A 26,414-nucleotide genomic window follows, 5' to 3' on the forward strand; every position below is an offset into this window, starting at 1 on the left:
TCAAGCTCTGCAAGCCAGACATGCCACCACTGAACCTGTCTGGAGCTGCCCTGCCTGCATTGATTCCTGGGACAACCCCAGACAGAAAACCGCATTTCCCCAAACTTTGCTGCCTCACCTTCCCTCCCCCTCCTGTGCCAACCCCTTTGCCTAAAGAGCTGGAATAATCTCTGACCAGGTTGACCTGAAACCCAGCAGCAAACGTAGCTTTCTTTCCTTTCCCCAAAGGGGTAGGCCCTTTAATATCAGCAAAGAATTCTGACCACCTTCCATCTAAAGGACTCTGATAAACACTCCAGTCAGACTAGTTCCAACGCAGAGCCACTTCCCTGTCAGAGCTCAAACAGCTCAGACTGTATTTTCCCTCTTTGCGTTGAGTGAGTAGTTGAAGGAATTTGGACAGGGCAGGTGCTGTACTAAGGTGCACTCACACCTGACTGCTGAATGGTGGGGCAGGAAACAAAGGTCAGGTTAACATCTTAGCCTTCTGCGCTCACCACTCTTCACCACAACAGAGGGGATGGATGGTACCACCTTAACTCTCTGCCTAGGAGCAAACTGATTGAGAGATCCCCCAAGCAACTGCCCTGGGATGTATTTGCAAACCAGAACATTAGAAGGCAGTGACAAGCCAAGAGCGATATGTTAATAACAATAATATCTGGACTTTCTATAGTGCTTTTCATCAGTGTTTTTTCAGAGGCAGTATAATCAGCTTCATTATACAGATGGGGAAACTGAGGGACAGAGAAACAACGTGATCTGCCCAAGGTCACCCAGTAAGACAGTGATAGAGCCAGGAATAAACCTCAGTCCCAGTCCAGTGCTCTATCCACTAGGCTACAGTGACTCTTTGCCAAGGCCTAGATGGAACTGCATACAGTTAGGACCAACCATGTTTTTCATAGATTCATAGATTATAGGACTGGAAGGGACCTCGAGAGGTCATCGAGTCCAGTCCCCTGCCCGCATGGCAGGACCAAATACTGTCTAGACCATCCCTGATAGACATTTAGTTACCTACTCTTAAATATCTCCAGAGATGGAGATTCCACAACCTCCCTAGGCAATTTGTTCCAGTGTTTAACCACCCTGACAGTTAGGAACTTTTTCCTAATGTCCAACCTAAACCTCCCTTGCTGCAGTTTAAACCCATTGTTTCTGGTTCTATCCTTAGAGGCTAAGGTGAACAAGTTCTCTCCCTCCTCCTTATGACACCCTTTTAGATACCTGAAAACTGCTATCATGTCCCCTCTCAGTCTTCTCTTCTCCAAACTAAACAAACCCAGTTCTTTCAGCCTTCCTTCATAGGTCATGTTCTCAAGACCTTTAATCATTCTTGTTGCTCTTCTCTGGACCCTTTCCAATTTCTCCACATCTTTCTTGAAATGCGGTGCCCAGAACTGGACACAATACTCCAGCTGAGGCCTAACCAGAGCAGAGTAGAGCGGAAGAATGACTTCTCGTGTCTTGCTCACAACACACCTGTTAATACATCCCAGAATCATGTTTGCTTTTTTTGCAACAGCATCACACTGTTGACTCATATTTAGCTTGTGGTCCCCTATAACCCCTAGATCCCTTTCTGCCATACTCCTTCCTAGACAGTCTTTTCCCATTCTATATATACTAGGTGTTAGGCTATTGGGCTGTTTTGACCCTGCTTTCATGGACCCTACAGAGTCAGTCACTTGACCATGAGCCATTTGGTTCCTCCTTTATGGACCTGCTCCCCTCTGTTTTGCGGAGAGAGGTTGGTTTGCAGCTAAGAGCACAGATCAGGTGCCTATCACTTACATTTCTAACTCCCGGGAGATGCTGACCACCCCAAGGTCCTGGCAGGCTTTTTGCAGGATCACAGAGGGTTTTAGCTCCCGCAGCTGAACGTAGGTGGTCTTTGTGCTGTTAATGATGTTTGCAGCAGAGACACAAGGCGGCCGTGCTTGGCGGCCGGGAGGAGATAGAGACATGGCCATAAACACTGGGATGCTGGAGAGCAAGTTGTCCAGAAATTCCCATGATGCAGGATCAATGAAGTGGGCTTCATCAATGACAAAAATGAGAGTGTTTTTCTCCACTACCTAAAAAAGGGCAAAAAATCGCCTGAATAAGATGTTGCTTCAGTTACGTATATCTTGCCTTCAGGCCAGGGCCAGGGGTGTCATACCCCCACCCCCGTGACTGCTACTCCAACCTATGGGGTGGAAGAGCAGCTGCAGCTCCTTTGTGTTGGTTAGATAGGATATGGGGATCTGCACAGTAGCGTAGCTAGGGGGGGTGCAGGGGAAGCAGCCACTTCCCCTCAGCACATTTTTCAAAAGTGGCGCCTGCCGGGCCGGCGCTGGGCTCCTGCAGGCAAGGGAGGGCAGCATGGCCGGAGGAGCCATTGGGGGGGCGGGCGCGGCCGGAGGAGCGAAGGGGCCGGCTCCTCGGCCATTGCGCCCCATGCTCAGTGCGGCCCCAACATCGCCGTAGCCACCGCCTGCGGCGGCTCAGGGCTCAGCAGCCGAGCGCGCCCCGCCCCTGGATGCGGCAGCATCAGCATCTCCTAGCAGCGGCTCGCAGCCCATTATACAGTGCAAAGAGAGGCAGGGATGGGAGAGGGGACGAGACGCCCCAACACGTCTAATGTCCCAAGCGCCTCCCGGAAGCGATTGGGGGACAAATATCAGGAAGCAGCAACAGGCTTCTTCTCCGGGTCCAGTGCTGGGCTGCCAAGCACACCCGCCTGGGCCAAGGGAAGCAGGAAGCTGCCGGAGAGAGGTGGGGATCTGCCCGCCTGCCAGCTGCTGCCCACCCCATTGCTCCGCTCCCCCACAGCCCCCGGGAGAAGCGAGCAGCACCCGGCACCCCTTCCCCGTGCCCGCAGCCTCCAGCCCGGCCTCAGGGCAGGGGGGCAGCCCGCACCGCCTGGAGTTTCCCACGAGCCTCTTCCCTCCCCCTCCCGCGGCGGCCGCCCAGCGCGGTGTCATGTTTTCTTCCGAGTCCGAGGTCGCTCGGCAGCTGGTGAGTCCTGCCCGGGGGCACGTGAAACTTTCTCGCCTCTTCTCCCCCCCTTCTCCGACCGCACCCTAAAAACTTCCTCGGCCAGGCCAGGCAGTGCCATGCCCAGCCCCCTCCCCCTGGACTGAGCCCCTCCGAGGGGGGGCGCAGCATGGCCGCAGCGTGGCCAGAGGAGCCAAGGTGGGGGAGATGCGGTACGGCTGGAGGAGCCAGCTAAGGGGGGGGGCGCAGAGCGGCCGGAGGAGGAGCCAAGGGGGGCGCCTTTTTTATGTTTGCTCCCCCTGCACTTAGAACCTGGCTACGCCACTGGGTCTGCATACACATGGATCCATGGCCTGACCCCCCGACCACCAAATTGGTGTGAAGCCAGGTAAATAACAACCCAATTCCACAGACATGCTTTTCCCCCAGAGACTGAGGGCTTTCTCCATTACCTTAACAAGAAAGATGTTATTCAGGAGGCAATAGTAGGACTCTCCTACCACACCTCGGAGTTTGCCTTGGAGGATTTTCTGTCTTTCAGCGTAAGATTTACAGGCCTCAATCCCCAGAAACATGGCCATGAGTGTCCGGATGACAAAAAAAATTCTGCTGCACATTTACCTTCGTCAGCTCCATAGCAACAACCCTGCATGGTTAAAATGAAGAGAAATTATAAGGAAGTTCTAATGGGGAGTCAGGGAGAGCCAGGACATTCTGAGAAAGAATTACAGAAACACAAACCTACCACTTACCACATGGACATCTAGACACATAGAAAAAGCTTCCAAATGGAGGAGAAATAATGGAACCAGGGTTCTTCAGCACTTTCTGATCGACCTCCAAGTCAACTACAAGATATTTCAGCCCCTGATTTTCTTTATGGATAAATGGCTGAGGATCAGCAAAGGATTTGAGCAATGTCTCCTGGTCTCTGTTTCCTCCATGGCTGGTACAAAGCAACCTAACCCCAGAGCTCAGCCTCTCCATTTTTCGCTTTTGTTTGTGGGACACAAAAGATTAACAGCCTTGAACTGATCTCCAACCACCTTTTCTAACCACACCCCTTTGGGTTACTGTCAGAGTCCAGACTGATCAGTCTGTTTATTGTCTTCTGGAGAACACACCCTTGTCAAAAGCACCTGGCTGCTTTCAGTTCAGTTCCATGCATTCCCCTGGACTCTAAAGTCATCCTGCATTGAAAGACATGCAACCAGACATACCCGTGAGCATCCATCCCATTAGAGCTGCTCTCATTGCCATATCGCATGCATCCAAAAATGCCTTTTCTTAGACCATCTCCCAGCCCTTCACTAATGACATTTTTAACGTTTGTCCATTTCTCTTGGGGAAAAAAACCCAACACACTTATGAGCTTTCATCCACAGTTCAAAAGTTGCATTAGCCCACGAAAAGCTGAACAAAACCTTTTGAATTTTGAAATTTCAACATTTTTAATGTTGAAATTTGAAAGGTAAAAAGGACTTTTTTTTGTTAATATTGACAATTTTCATGGAAATCTTTCCCCAGCTTTCAACCAAGTATTGAGCTGATCAAAATATTTCAAATTTTGAATTTTCAAATTAAAGGGGGGAAAAATGAGGGGAGACTTAATAAAACAGATTTGCAAAATGCCCCCAATTTATTTTTTAGCAGCTCTCCCATATACACTGTCTTGCTAGACATGTTTCCTCTTTAGCATCTCAGTCGAATAGCACTGAAACATGAATCTGACTTGATCTGGGTCATGACAGCCACAACCAAGGAATCTCTCATAGGATGGATGGGAGAGCCATCTCTCTTTGATGCGTTTTCATGCCCTGCTAGTTTTGAGGTTCCCAGAAATCACACTTCCCATATGTTGCCAGAAAACAGATGGATGGCTATTCCTCCTGATTCATGGGAGGTGGATAGCTCAACAACTCAACTGGACAAGATGCCACAGTTAATCAAAGAGCAGGTGAGGTTAATCCTTTGCATCACGAAAGGACCCATCCAACCGTAAGTGAATCTTTCAGATTGCCTCATTTATTAAACGACGAATCAGAGCAGCAGGCTGGCATTGATAGGTGCGATTGGACCACTGGTTGTTTCATCGCCCCTGTGACTGTGCTGGCTATTTCTGTACGTGAAATAATAGTTGTACTAAAGGAGGAAGTTACTAAAAGCTCCTCTCCCCCAGGCAGGGCTCATTTAAGCCATTAGAGGTCAGCTTTCAGCCAATTAGACAGGCATTTGGCCATCTCAATCTGTGCCAGCCTCACACAGCCTCCATACCATTTGGCATTATTGCAATCTCTGGAGGAATGTTGCAGCGCAGGATCACGATGCAAGGGCAGAGGTGTGTGGGGCACAGGGGGGCAGGGGTATCAAAGTGAAGTTAAAGACACTTACTTGTGGCCAGCCTCCTGGCCTAAGTAGGCAATTTCAGCAAGTAACTGGCTCTTTCCATAGCCCATAAGGCCTTCATACATTATGACGCGGCCTTCTGTAGACCCCACAAATCCTTTCAATAAAGTGTCATAGATTTCAAGCTCTTTTTCCCGACCTAAGAAACATGGAGTGACTTTAAGAAAGCAAAGACCAATGCACGTCCCTTTCCCTCTTTGCTTAGCAGTGGCAGCATGTCTCCACCCATATCGGAAATGCATACGTAAGTCACTGGTTCATTTCCACCTCTGCTGCAATCCTTATCTATCCCTTTCTCCCCACTCATTTTGATAATTGCAGCTCCCCTCTCTAGCATATTCCCAAACCCGACTGTCCAGATTCCAGCACACCGCTGCTACCCTCCCCACCACACACACAAAGAAGTGTGACCACATTATTCCTATCGCCACACAACCACTTGTTCATTCCAATACCCGGTGTCACTCTTCAGATTTGTATCCAGTCTCCTTTACACACCCTGAGCCACATTCACTGGAGCTGGCACAGGGAAGTATAATTTACATCTCTCCTTACCAGCCTGCCAACCAGGAGATTCATCAGCTCCTACAGGGCAACAGGATTCAAATTTAGAGATGAGGTGGGGCTCACCTGGTATTTATCTCATAGAAATGGAAGGGACCTTGAAGGTCATCAAGTCCAGTCCCCTGCCTTCACTAGCAGGACAAAGTACTGTCCCTGGTTGTTTTTCCCCCAGATCCCTAAATGGCCCCCTCAAGGATTGAGCTCACAACCCTGGGTTTAGCAAGCCAATGCTCAAACCACTGAGCTATCCCACCCCCCATTGGAAGTATTGGGGTGCTGGAATCTAGCATTTTGTTTCAACCCCATTTGTCAGTAAAGTGAAAAGATGCTAATCAAAGACACAAAGGGAGTGAATATGAGGGGTAAGAATGTGCATGTATTCCTTCGAGACAAGGTGGTGAGTATGAGGAATATCTTTATTGGATCAACTTTGGCTAGTGGAAGAGACAAGCTTTCAAGTCTCACAGAGCTACTCGTCAGGTCTGGGGAAGGTAACCAGAGTGTCACAGCTACACACAGATGGTTAAGCGTAAGGAGATCACACATGTTGCCTGAGACCACTTAAAATGAAGTGGGCAGTTAACACCTCTGCTGGAAAGTTTGTTTCTTCCACCAACAGGAACTAGTCCAATAAAAGCTATTCTCTCACCCACCTTGTCTCTCTCCTCTCCTGGGAGCAATACGGCTACAACAACACTGCAAACATGTATTCCACACTCTTGTCTGACCATGGATAGATCCTGCGGTCCATAGCACCATATAAGACCTGCAGGATCAGGCACCACAATGTCAGTGTAAAGGCCCTGTATCTTTAAGAGCATCCCGAGCACATCTCAGAGCTTTACATTTCTGAATGATCCCAATGGTCAGTCACTTGATATCCTCAAGTAGTGGGTCCCCCTCAGACATTTCCCCCCACATCCGTCTCTTCCTTGGGCATCCTCTTCCCAGCAGCAACAACTGCTCCACAGGTTCCTAATGACAAACCAACTGGAGTTCCGAAGAGCTCTGTCCACCTACCCAGGAAGTGGTAATACTCAGACCTCTCCTTGGTGAGATGCGCTTGGCCAATCGTTCTGCAAGGAGGAAGAGAAAGGAAAGCTGCAGTTAAAGAGTGAAAATACTCCTGGTCAGACTGAGTGGGGACGCAGCTGGGCTGCCCACTCTCTCTGAATCCAAGCACTGTTTCCAAGAAAGGGTTCATTATTCTTAGCCTCCTGCCCCCAGACGCTCAAGTTGAGATGGAGTGAAGTAGTGTCATGGGGTTTCCCTTCAGAAGAGCACTAAAGGAACATGAATAATTAAGGAGTCTAATGCGCCCGGTGTAATGGGAGGGTGTATTAATATCCATCGGTGAGAATTGGAGAGCTAAGAAGGAAATGAGGCACAGCAGTCTATGATTTCTCTAGTAAAGAACAATGCAATGCAATGCCTATTAGCCTGGCTTCCTGAAGCTGCTCAAGGATCTGAAGGGATGATTTAGTTGGAAATTGGTCCTGCTTTGAGCAGGGGGTTGGACTAGATACCTCCTGAGGTCCCTTCCAACCCTGCTATTCTATGATTCTATGAAGGTAACAAACAATTCTGTATTGTAAATGGGTGAGAGATGAGAGACAAGTAGGAATAGACAGATTCAATAAAGCTTGCAGAGGAAAAGATAAGGAAAGCAAAAAAAGCAGAATGAGTTAATACTAGGCAAAGGCTGTAAGGGGAATAAGAGTTTCTATACACATGTCATGGGAAAAAGAAAGTAAAGCCATTAATAAGTGAGAAGGTGAATGAAATCGATGGTTACTCTGAGCTCTTGCGCTGCTTTTTAAAATCTCTCTTTAGCAAGCTATACATTAACCATGGCCCAACTCCTGCAAATTGCTCCCCACATACAGACTCCCATTGACTTTAATGGGGCTCCCTCCACATAGAAGAACTTGTAGGAATGGAGCCTTGGATTTGGACAATGAGAGCAAGGCAGATATTGTATAAACAGTTGTTGATGAAAGGAGGTATCAAGATATATGAAAAAACAGAACACATGCAAACTTGGTCTCTGAACTCAATACTAGCTAGCTACACCACAATTGCTATGAATTTCTTTTGGGGGGGGATTGTACTGCACCTTTAAATTTCTGACAGCACAGCTGATGCAGCATGTTCCAAAGAAGGGACCCAAACTGCTCCCTCATGGAGACTTTACTTTTGTTCTTTCTTAGTTTGTTGTGCCCCTTAATCTGAACTGAAAGTCATTTGGACTGAGTCTAGAGGGCTGTCTAGGTGAATGGAGAAACATTGAATGCTTCTACATTTCCATGGTGCAGTTCCCAGTCTCCTAGTAGCTGGAGCTGATGTGGAAGTGGGAGAGAGATGCAAATGAGACACTATAGTTACCCATTCTCTCAAACATGAGGATTGATTAAAGATATGCCAGTTGAAGGTATTTTTACACTGAGCTATTTGCTGTCCAAGCAGCTGTTTGTCTCCTTGACTAAGTTGTCTTGAGTTGATCTTGTGTGGGGAAGTACAGGACTTTGGAGATGAAATTCCCTAGGCCAGCTGTGAGACGATGCTCTGGATTCAGGCAAGGTTGATGCACATTGTGGCTTTGAACAGACAGGACAGCACACACCCCCTTTGTGCTGATCAAAGGAAATTTGCCCTTTCATCACCTCTTCCCCCTCCACCGTTGTAAAATGGGGGTGTGACTCTTGGAGCCCCTCAGTGCCAACTAGCAGAGGGCCCCCCTACTGTAACTCACATCAGGTCTGACACACTCATTGTCCCAACACACTGTTGTCATGATATATATCTCAAAGGTGTCAAGAAAGATATCGTATGTAAACTGGTACCATGCTGGTCCCAAAAATCATTGTGTGATCTATGTACAGGTTGGGTACAAAGAGTTATAGATGTGTGCTGGAAATATATTCATGAAAAGTGTTTGAGAAGTAGAGCATAAAATCCAGCCTGCCCTAGGCAAAGGCATGTGTATTTACCTGTCTGACCAGCTGGGCTACCAGCAGAGGACATTGGAAGTATATTTACATATAAGACATCAAGCTAAACAAACGGGGGAGAAGACTCTGGACTTTGAGTAATATAAGGGGAACAAAAAGACCTTTTAGTTCTCTATCACTGCAGGGAGAGTAGAGTACAGCACCTTTTGAGCCTATGAAAGCTGGATTCTCTTGGCCTTAAAGGCAAGAGCTGCTGGAAACATGATGTAAGTGAGAAACTGCTTAGGCAAAGATTGCAACTTGCTAAGATTCAATTTTTGTCATTAGAAAGTGTGTTTTGTTTTGTTTGTGGCCTTGCCTGTCTCTTTTCCCCTTGCTTAGCATCACTTAAACCCAAGGGCTTTGTGAATAACCTTTGTCTTATTTTATTACAAAACCATCTCAGTGCTGTGTATTAAAGTGAAGTGTGAGGCTTCAGCTAACCTAACAGGCGGGTGTACGCTCTGTCTCTTTGGAGGCCGTGAGCGTAAAGTGAGAGGGACTGGATGCTGCAGGGAGACGTTTCTGGGGAACTTGGCAGCTGGGACTCACTGATTGTTACTGGCAAGCCAACATTTAGACTGGCAGAGTCTTGAGGAGTTTGCTGGCAAGGCAGACAGACTGGTGTGTCAGGGACCTGCCATACAGCTTAGCAGCACCAAAGCTCTTGCTAAGGCAGCGTGGTAACAGTGGCTCACAGTTCTGAGTGTTCTGAGCATGACGTCCCAGGGGACACTTACGGTTTCTCACTGATGCCAAGATAATGATAGACCACGCCGGGATTCACAACTCCTTTCATCTCAGTCCGGGGGAGCTCTTCAAAGAAGTAATGAGGCAGCCTGGAGTTGGCATAGGTCACTGCATCACAGGATACTAACCCCGGATAATACATCATCATCCGGGCAGCGAGATTCACCTTCTGGCCAATGACTGTGTGGTGGAGAGAGCAAGAAAATGGGCACTGAAAAGTTAAGTGAGCTTCCGCTCATCCTCCTGTGAACAGCTCCATATGTATCCATGCATACATACCCCTCCACCAGCAAAAATACGCAGCCTCCACACACACTCTGTGGGTACCCAGGGGATACCAAACATGCACAGGACCAGAGAAACAGACTGTACCTGTGTATTCGTGCCTTACATGATGGCCAACTACTCCGCAGAACACTGGCCCGCTGGTAACCCCGATGGAAACTAGCCTAGCAAGCAATGAGAGCAACATGGAGTCAGCAATCCCAAATGTCCAGTCCCTCTTGCCACATCTGCTCATGCACCCTCTCCCCACCCCCACTCCTGTAGTGCTAATTTGTATTGACTATCCCCACATCAGCCAGCTAGGTCTCCCAACAGCCTGTGTGCAGCTCTGTGTGTGCGAAAGGGATGGAGAAGAGGGCAAGGAGCTTCCCTCACGCACGTCCCCATGTAATGACAGTTCTTGTGCTTCCCGGAGTGCAGAATGCCATGAGCTGGCATTGCTGTTGGAAGTAGCCTCCCCAGAGAGATGGGCCACAGCCCCACCTGCTCTCCACCCCAGCTAGCAGAGCTGACTCCAGGCCAAAGGGAGCCCATGTCCATTCTTTGCAAGTGTGCCACAGAGGCTGCATTCCTTAGGCCACTCCACAGGCACAATGTCTCTTTGACCTCCCCATGGGTGGTGAGTCCCTGTTCTCCCTGTAATGCAAAGCCACAACTGAACCCTCATTTCCTGGTGTGGAACTGGAGGTGAAGCCTTGGCTGAAAGTTCAGGGAAGTATTCACATTTTCTGAACACATTCATCTGCCCACAGTAGAAATCCTGCGTGCTTAAAATGCTTCCATGGATGGGGGAGTGGTGAGATGGGTGTAGAGTTTCAGCCCTCCCACCTTGCGTCATCCAGCTGTCCAGTCTGTTATACCACACCCACTGCTATGGTATGCGTATGCCTCCCGTATTTATAATGGGTGCACACAGCAAAAAACTGCTTAACTGTAATTGTCCCTGGACACTGATCTCACAGGGTTCTCATACCTGGAATTTAATTCTCTCACGTGTGACTGGTTGAATTTCCCTGGCTCTTCATGGTTTGCATGCCCCTTAAAAGGAGTGGCTACTGGGCAAAGCACAAGACACACACATCCCTTACTGGCTATCACGCACTATTCCCGGCTGAATATAAATGCTGCCCTCTGAGTGTGCCAGTCTGAATTCTCCTTGCTGGAGAGTCAGGAGCTGGAGGAACGTCCCAGCAGAAAAAGGGAGTCAGGTTACACAAAAACTTAACAAGGTTAGTGCCAGTGGTGTAAAAAGGGAGTGGAGTTTGGATTGGTTTTGACATTTATAGACACAAAAGGGGACAAGGCTCTGGTCCCACAAACATGCAGGAGTTTTATTTGAAGCCTCGGTGAAGTCAGCAGTGCCTGCGTGCCAAGCCACAGGCCTCAAAAATTCAGCAACCGGACCAGAGCATGCTGGAAGATAGCAGAGGGTGAAGGGCTCTCCCCAAGCCCTGCTGGAGTCCTGCTGGCTGACAGGCCTCGGGGTCCCCTTCAGCAGGGAGCTCCTCCACCGACTGCAGTCAAGAAGGACTTGATGGGTCCTTCAGAGGCCAGTGGGATGGGGGGTGACAGTCAATAGGGGTTTGGCTCATGCTCTTTGTCCTGTTACCAATGCTCTCAAGGGGAAAAATGCCTTTAGAGATCAAAGAATTGGCCATTCTCACGCCAATGGAGCTGAGAATCCTGCCCAGCTGGCGTCGTTAGTCTTTTACTCTCTCTTTTCTGCAGGGACTGGACCTGTGGGTTGGAGTTTCTTGGGCTGTTGTGGGAGAGGTCAGTGAAGGTGGTTGGCTTTGCATTTTGCTCTGAATGATGCTGAGGTTCACGGTCATCCTGAGCAGGTTCCAGATTCGTGGCCAGTCACCACAAAAGCGCCATCAGCCGCACCCACCAGTATCACCTCTGAGGCTGAGGTTCTACTGCTCCAGTGGCACATAGCTGTCTTAGGAGGTCTGGGTCATGTAGAGTGAGGGGGAGCCCAGGTAAACTGGGCTAATCCCAAATTTTGTCTCCCAGCTGTCATGTCACTGCCTCCTGCCCACTAGGGGGGCCCTCCTGTTGGGACGAGGGAGTTTCGATGACAAACAAGCCCATTAGCACTCCTGTAGGCAACATGGAGAACTGCACCTTCCTGCTTACTTTATTTTCATGAGCATCTCAGAACAGAAGTTGAAGATTTTAAATGCGCTGTCCAAGGCGTGGGCGCTCTCGTCAGCCTGCTTATCCCCAGGGAGCCCGAACACACACAGGAATGTGCAGCCCTGCCAAGGAGGGGAAAGAAAACGCCAGAGGGGTGAGGGTTTTTTCCAAAGAGCAAATCAGAATCAATGTCTGTGGCAAACAGTTCCACTGTGCTCCAGCTCTCCCACCCACCCTGTTAGAGTAGTGCTGTCATACAGTACCCCCAAAATGCTCTGGGAGACCCCACCACCGCCTCAGACTCAGTCTCTTCAGCACCAAGCTTTTTATCATTCCTCCTGATCCCTGCCCTCCTCCTCCCTTCTCTATCCCTAATGACAGTGCCACTGTCCCTCCTGCCTCCTACTAGTCCCGGAGTCTCAGGGGAATGTTTGCCAGCTCCAGCTGCAACTGGAATGGCCTTGAAGCTCTGACCCACTGGTTGCTCGAAGGTAGTTTTTAATTAATTTGAGCTTACTGAAGCTTCTTTCGCAAGAAGCCACAGTTACTGGCAAGCAGAGAAATATTCTTAATGCAATTTCTAAATTTGGATAAGATTCGGCCAAATTATATTCATGAATTAACCGGAGAAGGTCCAAACTAGAGGCGCATGAAACCTTTGGAAACAATGCTGTCCGAGACCAATACAGGTTCGAATGAGGATTCGAGTGGAAGAGAAAAATGGAGACAGAGGCAGGTTGTAATTCAAAACCAGGTGGCCGTTAAATGGGGAATGAATTACAACTTGGGCTGGGGAGGAGCACCTTTACCAACTAACAGTACAGATTCAATTGAAATAGGAACAAGTAGCCAACCAAAAATATCACCAGAGCAGTAATATAAAACAGTCTATGTACACTTAGCAACAAGGAATCAGATAATTTACAACCAACTATTTACTGAAAAGCCAGAACAAACATACAAAACTGAGTAAACTGTAACAATTCTTCCTCTGTACACTATACATGAGATTTGGTACCAAGTAATAAAGAAAAAAGGCCCAACACACAGAATATCTACAAAAATTAATATGTACATACCACACTCCAGGCGCAGCTGACCAGCAGTACAGACACCAGGGACATGACGAGATGTAACCCGAGATGACATGACACGAGCCGGCTAAATCCGGAGGAGATCCTGGCTGAAAGAGTGATCAGGCCTTCCAGCTAACACGCGGACACTCCTGCTGATTTAGGCGAGGGACATAGTTTTGTTCGAAGACCCTTGCACGTGCTAGCATCTGATAGGTTCCCCGCTCCTACACCAACCAGGCTCCGAGCTGGTGCCCTCTACGTAAACAGATACTGCACCCGGCACGCTAAGCTTATGCACCCGGCACGCCGGAATTGTAGCACACGGTACCAATGTGACCCACAATTGACCAGGTGGAAGGTTCAAGAATGGTCACACAGCCCCAATGTGTTGCACACGACACCAAGGTGCTGCACACGACACCAAGGTGCTGCACACGGCACCGATGTGACCTTCTGACCGACAGTTGGCCATCCAGATGCCATGACAGAGCATAGGGCTGCGACATGCCCCCGTGGCCGATTGGCAGTCCATTACGAGAGGGACAGCTCACACTCAGGAAGGGGGGGCGAGCCTGGGGAAGGAACCAAATTTAGACTGGGGTCTCGATGTCCGATTGGTTGTCAGCTGACTGGAAAGCGGAGTACGTGGCTTGAATAGGTAGTGCAGATACAGCTCTAGTCACCAAAGCTTTGGTACATGCAAGACTTAAACAAAAAACCACAATAACAACTGCTGCAGCAATTAACCAGTACTTGAAAGATCATGCCCATTGTCCAAGTCCCCAGCCTGACAAAGTAGTTTGACACCAGTCCCACAATTGACGTTCCTCACAGATCCGAACAGCCAGAGATGATAACTGCTGGGTGATGGCAGAGATGTTGTTCCATCCAGGACGTAAACGAAGGCAACATTGTCCTTTGAAGCGAGAATCAAGATTCTCTAAGGCTTCACAAAAGTCCTGATGCAACGAAGTCTGTATCATCAGGCGATTCTGTTCGGTGTATTCAACTAGCACAGTGAGGGAGTCATCAACCTGTTGACATCCAAGAGCTGTAAGATTAGTGAGCGTCTCTAAGTTTGTTGAAAGGCTGCGAAGCTGATTAAGGGTGAAAGCATAACTAAGGGGATTGAACTGTACATAGCCCCAAAAAAAGGGTCTCAGTAGCAGATTTTAGATGGGTCCACCACGTGAGTTCATGCTTTTGTGGACCAAACGTAGGGGGAGGTCTGTGAAAGACGCCTCCTCCTTTGATAAAAACCTGTCCGAGAGCACAGATGCCCTTGGGTAAATGGAGATGACTGTGGGCAACGCCATAACCACACAGCCAATAAATTCCTGAAGGGGAATACAGGCCAGAAGTATTGCCCCATTTAAGAAGCAAGTTCTTTTTGTTTATAGCTGTGGGATCGTATGCAACTGTAATCCAATAGCGATGTGCCCAATCAACGGCCCTAAGGCCAACTGTTTGCCTTCTAGTGGAAAATATGAGGCCAAAAGGAAGATAACCATGAGGTGGCATTGAAAACGGTAACAGGGACATTAGACTGATTAAGAATGGCTAAGGTAGACTCAAATGCCTGGCAATACCAATTAGGGGAAGTTGAACGCTACCAATTATGCTGATCACTACAATTATATTGTTTACCACACCACTGACAAGGGGGTGGGGGCATATAGTAATGGGAGCAGTTGGGATATTTCCCCCAAGATCGGAGGGAGTCAGGGCCCAGAAACACAAAACAGGGACTGGCTGTAGACATGGAGTTATACATGGAAATGGAGGTGCTAGGGGTCTCAAATCGATCCGATTGGGAAGAATTACAGGTAAACAAGTGTCTCCAGGGCCAACTGGGTACATTACACCGTGAGGCAGGTTCCTCGCGAGACACATTTTCGATAGGGATAAAATCAAGGAAAAAGGGAATCTCCCCGAGGGTGGAAAGGGGGTTAGAGCATACTACACAATAATGATTCGAGGGAATAGAAGAAACATCGCCTGAATTAGCAGCCAAGAGTTCCTGACGGACGTAGGCCAGAATCCAGTTCACCGGAGGGTTTGGGTGTGGATGATGTGGTTGTAGGTAAACCTGAAATGAGAAAAAGAAAAATAGGACGAGCCCCTAGGGCGGGTCCTGTTATGATCGCCAGCTGAGCCAGTTATGATGGACTAGCCGGGCTTCTGACTGACCAGTGCACACAACGTGATATGTATTGGGAAAATGACCGGGCTTGGATTTAAAGTGATGAGGGCCTGTGGGAGTGCCAGGTGCCAGCCTTTGTAATCTGGTTTCCCAGTAATAGCACGGAGTTGTGTCTTAAGAATTCCAATGCGACGCTCCACAACACCATTGCTATGGGGTTGATAGGGGAGGTGGACATGGAGCTGGGCTCCCCACTTGGTAACTAAGGCCTCAAAGCTATGACTGGTAAATGGGGGGCCTCCATCAGTTTGGATTTCAGAGGGAACACCCCAGGCTGCAAAAACTTGAAGCAGTACCTTGTTGACAGCTGGAGCTGTGGACCATTTTAAAGGTGAACGGTGGACTTGGCGGGAACCTAGATCCACAACCACTAGCCCCTTTGGGAACAGTTTAGCCCCAGCTAAAGGGCCAATTAAATCTAACTGCCAATGACATCCAGGTTTGAAAAGTTGGGCGTGTAAAGCTCCATGGGCTACAGCAAGTCGGGACGTATGACGGGTCGCTTGGCACTGCTGGCAAGCGCGTATAACTTCATTGCAGTGCTTTCGGGTCATATCTGATTTGCGGCGCTCATGAGCTGTGAAAATTTGGTAAAGAGCTTGCCCAGGTAAGTGTCCCCATTCCTCGTGCATCCATGTCAGAAAAGAATCCGGGAAAGTAACAGAAGACATCTCAGGACTGCTAAGAGTCTCGGCCTTAAAGGTACAGAGGCGTTGATCGAGGGTAGTGTGGAGTGGATTGCTATCTGGTCGGTGGGAGGGACAATGAGTAACAAACCAGGGTAACTTAGTCTTATGCATGAGGGTGAAAATTTGCTCCCACAAGTCCTCGTGAGCTCGTGGTTGTCCCTCACGAGTAAGGATGGATACCCCGTAAGCAGAATCAACACCAAGGACAACCCGGGTACGAGGATGAGCACAAGCAAGATGGGAAGCAGCCAGGAATATTCCCTGAACTTCAGCTAGCTGGGCTGAAGCATGGCTTGGGAGAAGTTCAGCTTGAAACATCTTGCATCGCGGACATAGAATACCAGCACGGGGGGAGGGGGCCATGCCCCCGTCAGACACGATCCATGGGTTAAACACACTAAGCTCATCTAGACTGGGATATTCCTTAACTACAGAGCTTGAACATAATACCCACTGACCAAAGGCTTCCTGTGCTAGAAACACTAACTTTTCCCAAGTGGCTGATGAACCATGGAACTGTGGGGCTGGAGTGAAGGACAACCAGAGAATGAGCTGTACATGATGTCCTTGGAGTTTGCCATGAGCCAATTTGGCCCAGGGGGCAGCTAGTTTAACTCCAAGGAGCATCAGAGGGTCCGGTGGCACCTTTGAGACTAACAGAAGTACTGGGAGCATAAGCTTTCGTGAGAATGTCATCTACATAATGAACGATCTCGACCCCAGGCTGGGGTGAAACAGCTTGAAGGGTTCGATTTAGAGCCTCAGTGGCACAGGCGGGTGAATTTCGGTACCCCTGGGGACAAACCCGCCACTGATATTGCGCACCCTCATATGCTCCCAGTACTTCTGTTAGTCTCAAAGGTGCCACAGGACCCTCTGTTGCTTTTTACAGATTCAGACTAACACGGCTACCCCTCTGATACTTGACTCCAAGGAGCATGTGTCCCACCGATCCGTACCGATATTCTGGACCATTAAAAGTGTGAGCACTATGGTACACTGGGTGGCTTTCTTGGGTGATGGTGGCGCTTACGCCGTGAGTCATAACTGATAGCCTGATAAGAATTGGTTTTTGGGGTTCCCATTGATATAGAATCGGGCTAGAATGGAGCCATGCTGCTAGGTCATTTACGGCCTGATCAACCTCCTCAGTCCAGAGCAATCTTTTGCTCTTTGCAAACTGCTGAGTGATGGAGAGGGCATTAAGCAAGCTCGCTGGGAGGAAGGCCCGGTGATAATTAACAATCCCAAGCACCCTTTGAATCTGCTTTCGAGGGGGGTGAATCCCCACCCTAAACTGGGGATGTAATGAATGATACAAGGAGTGCTGAAGTACCCCTTCTTCAACATTAAATCCCCAAAACTGAAATGAAGTTGATGGTGATACACCACTTTTTGCCTCGTTAACCTCCCATCCGTCATTGTCTAGGGTCTGGAGGACCTGATCCGTGACGGTCTGAACAGGGCCAGGATCGGGACCGCAAATGAGAATGTCATCTACATAATGAACGATCTCGACCCCAGGCTGGGGTGAAACAGCTTGAAGGGTTCGATTTAGAGCCTCAGTGGCACAGGTGGGTGAATTTTGGTACCCCTGGGGACAAACCCGCCACTGATATTGCGCACCCTCATATGCAAAATTGAGAAACCCCTGTGGATCATAAAGGGGGATTTGGTAAAACATGTCTTTAAGGTCAAGGGTACATGCCCACCTGGTCTGTCGGTTTAGTAAAACACGTTCAATTGTGGGTAAATCCTACTGGCTTGTAAATGCAATAGCCTCAATATGTTGGTTGGCTGAATGGTAATCAATAACCATGCGATATTCATTGGGCTTGTGGGGCTTTGGGATACCCCATGCACTGGACAAATATCGACTAGTAGTGACACGGCAGATACGCTGGGCATTTTCAAGCTGAATTAGAAGTTGACTAATGGAGGCCTTTCCCTGGGGAGGAGTGGGGATAGGCTGATGTTTCCACCGTGTCGGGTTACCAGCACGAGGCTCGTGGGGTTAGCAATTAAGGCAGCTGACAAAACGGAAGTGATAAATGGGGCCAACTTAAAAGCCTTTAACTCACCCACCCCAAGGATAGCCTGATCTCCCAGAAGAGCGGTAAACTGAATGGGGGTGCCCCGAAGGGTAGCTTTAACTTTAACTTCGGGCCCTTGGATGTAAATGATGTGACCCGTGCGCTTGTGGGGCATGGATGGAGGAATAATGGAGACTTGGGCACCTGCGTCCAGTAAAAACTGGACCTCCTGATTACCAAGAGTAACTAAGGGAAAATACGGCCTGGAGTCACTAGACCGAGCGTTGGCCGCCATTACACACTCGGTCTTGTGCCGTTTCCCGGGTGTGGGCCCTCTGAACGGTCCTCCCACCCCAAGGTTATAGCCAGCTCTCTTTGTTGTGTGGGGCTTAATTTACGAGCAGTATCCTTGCTAAGCCCCCCTTTGTTGAGTAAAAACCCGAAGCTCTTTCGTTCTATATAAGAACGTTCGGGATACTTGGATCTGATCCCGGGGGTCACTGTACCCGCGGCCACTACAGATAGTCGGGGAGTAGGCCACTTTAAGCTGTCCATGGCCTGGAATAGAGAAGTGACCGGCCGTCCCTGGAACCCCCGGCTCCATAGCAGCGTACTTGTGTCCCCTAAGGCTACTGTCAAGTGTCATGTCTATCCCTTGCTCATGTATGGGGATGGCAGCTGGGTCGGTGACATAACAGTAGGCCTGAAACGGACGAAGTTGCTGCTGTGCTAATGTCAAATTTAAGGGGGTTTGTGTAGGGTCCCACCAGATGAGGGATGCCCCTGCAATGGTAAAAATTAAATCGTGAGGGGTAGAGATCCCGCCCGAGGGAAGCTGAAACGCTGCGGGGCTATTCTGTATCTGTAGGTAAGCAGCTGCTGGTACTGAGATTGGCCAGTGAGGAGCCGTTAAAAGTAATCCGCGGCCTGTTCCCCCGGACCAGGGAGCGCTCCGGGCTATAAGGGTCGCCTCCTCCTGGTCGACTAATTCCTGGCTATATTCTAGGATGAGCCATCCTAGCCAGGTGAATACCGGCTCGTTTGGCTCTCGCCCCGTATAGTTAATAAGTTCTTTCATCTCAGCCTTGCTACAAGTGCGACACTCATAAGTGATATTTTGCGCCCCAGTTTGGTCCACTCATAGCCTCAACGGGACCGGGAGCTATTACCTCGGGGGTTGGTGATGGTAAAGCTGGGTACAAGCTGGTTGCTGACGGATATGGTGGAGGGGAGGATTCGGGGATTTTAAGATCTGGTAGAAGAGGGGGAGTGGGATCTCAGGTAACGATTGAGCCACACTGGGAGTTTTGGGGATTTCAATCATCTGTTGAGCGGTGGAAGTTAGGGCCCCCATAACAATGGTCAATTTATCTAGGGCCAGGCCTAGGATTTTGTGATAGGCACTGGCTACAACTTCTGATTTGTACTGGTCGGGGCGAAGTTTCTTAGATTTTTTCCCGCCCTCTAATTCCTGAATGAGCTGAATCACTAGCTCATGTGCGGGGCTCCCGCTTGGGAGGCTTGGGGGTTTAATAGTGAGTGGACAGGTGCCTCCAGCCGCCTTCAAAATCTTTTGGGCATCCTTCCACAAACGTATTGGATCAGTCCCAGCACCGGCTTCCCCTGACTTGGTACAAGTCGGCCGATAGCTAGCTTCTGCAGGGGTTAGCCGAAGACCCATATGGCCTGTCAAAAGACAGCCTGCAGCACCAACAGACAAACTGACAGTATAAGTCTGGCTTGAGTAACCGACTCCAATAATACAATTCCAGCTAATTGCCTCAGAATGCCCCCGATCAGACAAAACATGATGCTGGAGATGGTTAAACTCATCATCAGGGGTTTTGTCAGTAACCCTGGATCTCCAGGGACAATTAAAGTGCACTGGTGACAGGGGACAAAAGAATGAAACCACAGTAGAATTTATGGAAGCCGCACGTACTCTGACTAAATTTAGACAGTGGGCTGAACATGGTACAAAATTCGCTAATCTATTTTTTTGCAAAATGACAGCTTTGACGCCTTTGTACCCACCTGACATATTTGCGCCATTATCATAGCCCTGGCCTCTCGTGTTTTGTAGATCAAGCCCATCATTTTCAAGCTTCTTTATTACCGTATTTTCCGGCGTATAAGACGACTGGGCGTATAAGACGACCCCCAACTTTTCCAGTTAAAATATAGAGTTTGGGATATACTCGCCGTATAAGACTACCCCTCTTCCAACGCACACCAAATAAAAATTAAAAAAACATCAGATTTGATTTCAATATGGTAATTTTAATTCAAATGCTTATGACATGCAGGTACTTAGCAGGAAAACTGTCACTTATAAACATAAGGCTGTTTGTCATCAAACATGTAAACATAAAACAGTGCAAGTGGATTAAACTTTTCCTAATTCACTCTAAAGCTGAAAGGAAGGATAAGACAATAAACCCATGGGAGCTGCCATGCTGTTTGTTTTCTAAGCTGTCAACCAAACTGGAACTGATGATGAGAGGAGGAAGATAACAAACAATAGAGAGAGAGCAAGTGCCGGGCAAGTCCCTGGCGAGTTAGCAACGCCCATCATAACTGCAAGCTACGGTATTTTTACAGGTTTTGCTGGCGTGACAGTTTCCCTTTAAAAGCCTTCAAAATCCTCCTGTTCGTCATCTGATATCATAAGTACATCAATGACATCTTGTGATACATTTGTAAGGCAGTCATCGTATGGATCGAATTCCGTATCAGATGGTGTGGTCTCAGCTTCGGCTTCCTCTTCATCTTGCCACAAGTAGTCGTCCTCCATACCATCTAATGAATTTGATATGCCACACTTCTTGAAAGACTTGATTACTATTTCTGCATCAATATCATTCCAGGCTTTTATGACAAACTTGCACAAAACATCCAACTGTGGAGCACGCATGTTTCCTCCTTTTGTGAATGACTTTTCGACGCTAACCATCCATTCACTCCACTGTTCTCGAATGTGATCTTTAAATGGCTTGTTTAGGCACACATCCAGTGGCTGTACCAACGATGTCAATCCTGCAGGAATAACTGCCGCATCTGTGTTTAGTCTTGCAAGCCTTTGCTTGGTGCTGGGAGTTAAATGAGCCCTGAACATATCCCACACCAGTAGACTACATTTTTTAATAAGTCCACCTGGTCGCCTGCTCCATACATTATCAAGCCATAGCTTTACCCCTTCTTCATCCATCCAGCCTTTTTCATTCACATGTACAAAACAACCAACAGGGAACTTGAGTTTCAGCATTGTTTTTCTTTTAAAAATAATCATTGGTCTCAGTTTGGCGCCATCAGCTGTGCATCCTAGTACCACTGTAAAACTGGACTTCTCATGTCCTGTTGTTTTAATTAAAATTGTTTTTTCACCTTTTTGATGGACAGTTTTATTTCCAACCATATCAAAATTCATTGGAGTTTCATCCATATTTCCAATACTACTTAACGCATAGCCATGTTTAGTGCGCTGTTGTATTACGTATCGATGGAAACTATTTACTTTGCTATCAAGATCTGCAGGTAATTTTTGGGCAATTTTCGTCTTTTGCCTCAGTACCATATTATGCCTTCCCATGAATCTAGTACACCAGGATACAGTGGCCTTAAATCTGTTGCTGTGATCTGGGTTAGATTTGGCCCACTGAAGTGCAAACAAACGTATTTTATTTCGTTTCACTACATAACCGTTTTGGCGATGCTCATTCACCATGTCTGCTACATGTTTTTTGAGTTCTGGCCAATGTGGGGTGCCTCTTCTTAATGCACACTTACCCCTTGGCATACTCTTTAATGCTTTTTCATTTGCTTTCCAGTCCCGAACCATCTTTTCTGTTACTCCATATTGTCTTGCAGCAGCGCAGTTATTATGTTCCATGGCAAAGTTTACAACTTTAAGTTTGAAACTGGCTTCATATTTCTTTCTTCTTGCTGGTGGAGCCATGATGGGGTTTTGACTGTTGGACATTTGTATACTGTACTGTATGTACTGGTGCTATACTGTATGAACAGGTACAGATACTGGTGCTGTACTATATGTGGTACTCAGTATACAACAACCAGCCAATCACGGCAAGCGATGTACCTTACCGGTGATTGGCTGGTTGTTGTATACAAAGCCTGCTTGGATTGGTCAGCTCTCCCTGCCTGCCCAGCCCTCCCTGTCTCCAAGACTATCAGAGCGGTAGCGCAAACACGCCTCTTTCACCCGTCTGGCCCACCCTTGTATCCTATTACCTCCTTCTCTGCCTCTCAGATCTCGCACATGCGCGCCTGCGCTGCTTCACTGCAGTCCTCAGGAGCGAGATCTGAGAGGCAGAGAGGAGGTATGGTAATAGGATACAAGGGTGGGCCAGACGGGTGAAAGAGGCGTGTTTTTCTGGGCACAGCGCCGCTCTATCTCTTTTTTCCATACCCCGGGCGTCCCGGACGCCTGCAGCTTGCTCCGCCCTTCACTTACACCTTCCCGGTGAGGCGCCCCCTCACCTCGTCATCGGGACCGCGTTAAGTCACTTCTTTCCACGAATCCTGGTGAGTGGATTTTCTTCTACCGTACTTGTACAGCGCCGCCCTTGCTGCTTTCATACGGTCGCCGCATATGGCAGGGATGCGGCTGCGGCCGTTTTTGAGCTCCCCCCACCATATGCGGCGACCGCAGATTCTCCAGTCCGGCTCGGAAGTTTCAGCACCCGCCCTATAAGACGACACCCGGCGTATAAGACGACCCCCGACTTTTGAGAAGATTTTCCTGGGTTAAAAAGTCATCTTATACGCCGGAAAATACGGTATTTCTTCAGCTAATCCACTTCCCATTTTTTCTTTGGTTTCAATGAAGTCTATGAAACTTTCTTCTATAGATACAATTCTGTTATCAATTCTCACGTATCTCACAATCTGGGACATTTGCTCTCGATCAGATATGTCTGATGTGCAGTCCAGAAGGATAGAATAATATTTAGCCTTTTTTTATTTTGGATATAATTTCATTATGAACTTGGTTTGCTAGTAAACCAATAAATTCATTTTGTATAGCTGGTGAAAAATAACTCACTGAACCTTTTTTGTAAGTTATGATATGCTGTCTTAGTTGAACATCATAATGACTTATAAATTCCAATAGATTAAGAACTATTCCTGAATTAGGGTTTTCTATACTGCTACACAATCCTCTAGGTCAGGGGTAGGCAACCTATGGCACGCGTGCCGCCTTCGGCACGCGAGCTGATTTTCAGTGGCACTCACTCTGCCTGGGTCCTGGCCACTGGTTTGGGGGGCTCTGCATTTTAATTTAATTTTAAATGAAGCTTCTTAAACATTTTAAAAACCTTATTTACTTTACATACAACAATAGTTTAGTTATATATTATAGACTTATAGAAAGAGACCTTCTAAAAACTTTAAAATGTATTAGTGGCACACGAAACCTTAAATTAGAGTGAATAAATGAAGACTCGGCACATCGCTTCTGAAAGGTTGCTGACCCCTGCTCTAGGTGGTAAATTGTTTTTGGCGCAAAACATCATGGCATCAAGAATTATTTTTAGAATTTGTCTCCATTTTTGTTTATCAGTTTCAATAGCTTTTTGTAGTGCATCATCGACACATTCTCCGCTTAGTAATCTCTTTTGTAAGGATTTCCATTTACAGAAATTTTCACGATGATTGGTTGAATTTTCATGTTCCACAACACGGTTTAAATTGTTCCAATCATTAAATCCTACTTTCTGATTTGCAATATTAGGTTTGGTAAAGCGCTGATCGAATAACATGCATGGAAAACAAAAAACGGACTTACTGGTTTCCAAGTAAATAAGCCAATTACGTTCTACGGTTTCACCATTAAAAAGCTTTTTACAAAACCAGTCTCCTGAAAATTTTCTTCCATCTTCCAATGTTGATTCATGGAAATCTGCAGATTTTCCCTGGTCAGGTCCATGTTCAATAAGGTGGTATCTTATTTTATCATTTATACAGGGCCAAGATGATGGATCGTTAAAATTAATTTCAATTATTTTCCTTGCAGAGGAATTATGTTGCTGATCGCGGCTGTTCACATTAGTTTTAGTCATGATATTGAACGTGTCGAGTGTCTCATCATTGTCAGTAATCGATACTGAAGGTGAAGTTGTAACCTCACAATCCAATCCAATTGCTGGTCAATTACAACAATAATTTCTGAAGTTGTATAATTCTCATTGTTACTATTAGATAGCGGTGCCGAACTTATGATGTCAGAGACGTCAGCTATTGGCGTATTCCCATAGTTTGATGCATTTTTCACTAGCCATTTCCCCATTGTCATTGACATTTTTCATTTTCTACTGTAGCGTGTTTTTATCGTTTACGGTACTCTGTCCCACTCGGACGTTTAGAATTCATACTATTCATAATGCAGGGTCTTATTCAATAGACTGGAATAAAAATTAAAAATAGATAAATAAATGTATTAAATTCGTCTAAACATTAAACAAAATTAATATATTATAGAGATCGTAGATTCCCAATCTGTGATCTCCATAAGGAAGGATAAACAAAAAGAACAGGAGTACTTATGGCACCTTAGAGAGTAACAAATTTATTTGAGCATAAGCTTTCGTGGGCTACAGCCCACTTCATCGGACGCATAGAATGGAACATATAGTGAGGAGATATATATACATACAGAGAACATGAAAAGGTGGGAGTTGCCCAACCCACTCTAAGAGGCTAATTAATTAAGATGAACTGTTGTCAGCAGGAGAAAAAAAACTTTTGTAGTGATAATTAAGATAGCCCTGTGAGGATACTTAACCTGGGGGAAATAGACTCAGTGTGTGTAATGGCTCAGCCATTCCCAGTCTCTATTCAAGCCTAACTTGATAGTATCTAGTTTGCATATTAATTCAAGTTCAGCAGTTTCTCGTTGGAGTCTGTTTTTGAAGCTTTTCTGTTGCAAAATTGCCACCTTTAAATTTGGTACTGAATGGCCAGAGAGATTGAAGTGTTCTCCTACTGGTTTTTGAATGTTATGATTCCTGATGTCAGATTTGTGTCCATTTATTCTTTTGCGTAGAGACTGTCCGGTTTGGCCAGTGTACATGGCAGAGGGGCATTGCTGGCACATGATGGCATATATCACATTGGTAGATGTGCAGGTGAATGAGCCCCCTGATGGTGTGGCTGATGTGATTAGGTCCTATGATGGTGTCACTTGAATAGATATAGGGACAGAGTTGGCATCAGGCTTTGTTGCAAGGATAGGTTCCTGGGTTAGTGTTTTTGTTGTGTGGTGTGTGGTTGCTGGTGAGTATTTGCTTCAGGTTGGGGGGCTGTCTGTAAGCGAGGACAGGTCTGTCTCCCAAGATCTGTGAGAGTGAGGGATCGTCTTTCAGGATAGGTTGTAGATCTTTGATGATGCGCTGGAGATGACGCATTATTAATTAGATGATAAGGCGTCTGGCTATTTATGTACAGGCGTGACTACCTGGTTACTATAAGCGGCCAGTCCGCATCCAAATTCAGTAGTTAAAAAATAAACTAATAATTTAAAATTGAATTTAATCCATTTATTAAGCATTTATTATATGCATTTAAAACCATTCTATAAAAGGACAGATAGTAAATAGCAATGGATATAAAGGTATTAAAACTTATAATCCAAACTTTAAAACATGGAAACAAAATAGCTAAAATTTAGTTCTAGTAAGATACACGGAATGGGAACTCCAGGATCTTTACCAGTCACTGAACATAGCCATCATGTCGACTGTGGAATATAAAACAAGTCTACAAATACTCTCTTTAAAATTTTTACCTCTATCAATTCCCAAGATTTGTAGCAAATCATTGTTTCCTTCGCTCCACTTGCCACGCGCTCCAAATACGAAGCCAAAGAAGTGGATATTTTTACCTCCCGTTAAATTTTTGATCTCTTCCTCTAACTTGAGGTAGTAAGTCACCTTCTCTCTGTGGGCTAGCTCCAAACTTCCAGCATTGTCCTCCCACCGCACTGTGACATCGACCACCACCACCATATCCTCTTTTGTAAATATAATGTCTGGTTTTCTCAACTCTCCCTTACTGTTTCTTAAATGGGGTTCTACTATTGCCTTCCACCCTAGTTTGACTACCTTATCTATAACTGCAGATACTACTCTATTATGTCTTTTGATCCTTGCATTCTTAGTTTTATAGCATTGGCCAGAAATGTGGGGTATAGTCTCCCGCACCTTACCACACCACCTACAAAAAGCATTTACTCCCCCTCTTCCTCTTGCTAGGGTCTCCCTAGTAGGGTAAATATT

At 47.0% G+C, this 26,414-nt stretch overlaps 1 pseudogene; it reads right to left on the minus strand.

Moving 5' to 3' along the window:
- LOC122172786 (adenylate cyclase type 10-like) overlaps positions 1 to 26,144 on the minus strand; it is a 48,411-nt pseudogene extending 22,267 nt beyond the window's left edge.
- Between the last annotated feature and the right edge of the window lie 270 nt (positions 26,145 to 26,414).

Source organism: Chrysemys picta, chromosome 2 (genome assembly GCF_011386835.1).
Source record: "Chrysemys picta bellii isolate R12L10 chromosome 2, ASM1138683v2, whole genome shotgun sequence".
Classification (NCBI taxonomy): Eukaryota; Metazoa; Chordata; order Testudines; family Emydidae; genus Chrysemys; species Chrysemys picta.